Source organism: Tachypleus tridentatus, chromosome 13 (genome assembly GCF_004210375.1).
Source record: "Tachypleus tridentatus isolate NWPU-2018 chromosome 13, ASM421037v1, whole genome shotgun sequence".
NCBI lineage: Eukaryota > Metazoa > Arthropoda > Merostomata > Xiphosura > Limulidae > Tachypleus > Tachypleus tridentatus.
Window position 1 is genome coordinate 140,422,514 of NC_134837.1, and position 3,052 is coordinate 140,425,565.

The window sequence follows — 3,052 nt, forward strand, 5'->3', positions numbered from 1 at the left end:
CGGTGATGACTAGTTGTTTTCTGTCTAGTCTTACACAGCTAAATCACGGATGGCTAGAATAAATTGCCTTTGAGAAGTTTTGCGAAATTCAAACCAAACAAAATCTCTTTAAAGGAACAGTGTTATCTTCACTCTCTTTTCTACTGTTATGAGTGTCTTGTTCTATCTTAAAATTATAATATTCAATTCATGAACAGATCCTGAAGGAATTTGTTTTGGCAGAATACTGTACTCTTTCTTTTCTGTTGCATCTTATAGTAATAAAATTGATTACAAGTTTAGCTTCATGTTTTGATGGCATACATTTTATTACTTTTAATAAAATTTACTTAGGTACAATTCTTTTTTCATTTTAAAGTGTCATATTAAATCAAATAATAATTCAGTTATTAAATAATTTATAGTGAATTAAATTTTTTAAATTTCATATCCGTTTTCATTAAGGGTAGCAAGGCTTTCCTAGGCTAATGTTCTTTTCAGTACTTGTTGAATATGTTTGTCATCAATTAATCAATTTTAGTGTATAGATTTTTTCTTGAATGATTGTTTTTTTTACTTCTTTATCAAACAATATGAATTCTAATACGAGTAGATACAACATACTGTTCGAAAAAGTAAATACACATTAGATTCGTGTATTGCATGTAATATAATAAACTACTTTATGTAAATTTAAATTTGTTATTTGAACATCATATCAACACCTACTTTACGGAGAAAAATCCCAAATAATTACAAGGTTCTGAATTTGTCAACATTTTATTTTTTATATTTTGTTTTTATAATTCACACTGCGAAATATCGTACGTGAAGATGTTATGATTGATAATGTTTGCTAAATGAATGTAAAACAAGTTACAGACTGACTAAGTATTGTTATGAAAAAAATAATATCTGTCATTATTTTTGTTTAAAATTAAAACTAAACCTCTACTTTAAAGATTTTTAGGTTTTACAATCTCTATTTAAGTTGAATAGTTTCCTCAGAATAACCATGATTTATACTTTACTTATTTTACTCTGGTACATTACATTGAATTATTTTGTATGTTAAGTGGTGGCAAAATATATTATATTATTCTGGTAAGTAAAATAAATAATAAAATATATGTACATATAGTTAATTCATTGGTGATTTGACCTATACCATAGATCATTTTATTTTTCTTCTTCTTTTTAACCTATATAAAATGTTAACGTTACTGGTAGACAATTCAAGTAAAATACAACCATCTGTTGTCATGTTCATAATTTAAATATAATTACATATATTTGTTTATTAGGATGTTTATTTGAACATTTATAGTTTAAAATACAGTATTAATACCCAAAAGCTAACACATTATTGTACATCTTCATTTTGTCAGTATTTCATTAAGAATTCGGTGTTTTGAACGAAATATTATCAGAAGTTTTATTTCATTCTTAGAAGAAAAAATAACTTTTTCGCTTTGAGATTCCGCTAGTACAGCGGTATGTCTCGGATTTACAACGTAAAATCAGGGGTTCGATTCAGCGGTGGGCTGAGCAGATAGCCTGATGTTATTTTGCTATAAGAAAAACACAAAACCTTTTTTAATATATATTACCAAACCTAACATTATTACTTTTTTGTTGAAAAAAATAACAAATATGAAAACACACATAACAGGTAAAGCTAAGTATTAACGAATTCTGTTTAATAAATGTTTAAGATAGTACTTTCAGTGCTATATATCTAAGATGGTATGTTTCGCAAAATATCAAAACTTTATCAAATGAGATTAGTGCTGCTTTATTAGCTGATGAGACAAAGTGAAGCAAAAAAAAAAAGAATAAAGTAATTCATGTAAGTTTACAAGCATAATTATACTGTAACCAATGGACCCTTAAACCCTGTTCCATCCGTTATAAGAATCAGCCTGATCTTGTGGAATTCAAACGTTGATTCTTTTGTTTTTAATGAAGGATTGTAATTCAGCTTCGCTGATTTCGAAACTATTCGTTTTCCTAAGGAATTTTACAAATCGGATAAATATATCGGTATTATTTTGAACAAATTAATTATTTCATTTACCATAATTATCACCTTTTTATTGAAGAGAAGAACATCGATGCCAAACCAATGTGCATTCTAATTCATTCGGATTTTGTTTATAAGTAATCTACGTTCTCATTATCTCAGAACTACTTGTTATAGACTTTTACGACGTGTTGCACGTGGAACATCTCATTTCTATAACTTCCAAGAATCAGTCATCATACTGATGTTCAGAAATTACCTAATAAGTGCTCGTATTTTGGTCTTTCTTCTTTCTAAAACAATTAAATAACATCTTTAAAGGCAATCAAGCTTTTTCAACTTTCCAGTTCTCCTATCATATATTTCATACGCTTTCAGTTTCCTTATGCCAACTAAATCCATTCTTTACGTTTTGCTTATAAGTTGCCTATCTTTATCTTAGGCTTTTTTATAAACTGTTCCATCGACCCAGTTTTATATGGGTGCAGGTTATAGGGGTTTTTTTGTGTCAACAAAAGCATCATGTTCAAACTTTTTCGATCCTGACTGACTCTGTATCACCATTCTTTCTTTATCAGTGCTGATTTCGTGCTCTGCTGTCCTATTCAAATTAGAAAAACGTGAAAATCTGTATAACTTCATTTTCACCCAACGGCATGCAAAGGACTTTTAATTCTCTATAAAGTAACCGACCAAGGTACTTGTATTTGAATTTGTTATGAAGAAATTCATGATTTTCGTACATTTTCTTCAAATAACGAAATAAACAATAGGAACAAATGTATGTATGCTATCATTGTGATGGAAAGCACATAAAATTTCTTTGTCGGAATCATTGAATAATTATTTGGTTCATAGACTGTAGATCCTGTCATTGGTATTAATTCGGCAATACTTTGATGGTAAAACCAGTTAATCTCTTCTTCCAATAATTTTGATATAAAATCCTTCTCACAGCTTCTGCACCAGCAAATTAATGTTCGAGAAAGTAAGTTCTTAGTCAAATTATGGAATCCATTTTTTTTTAATAATAAATTGAAATGGTCGAAT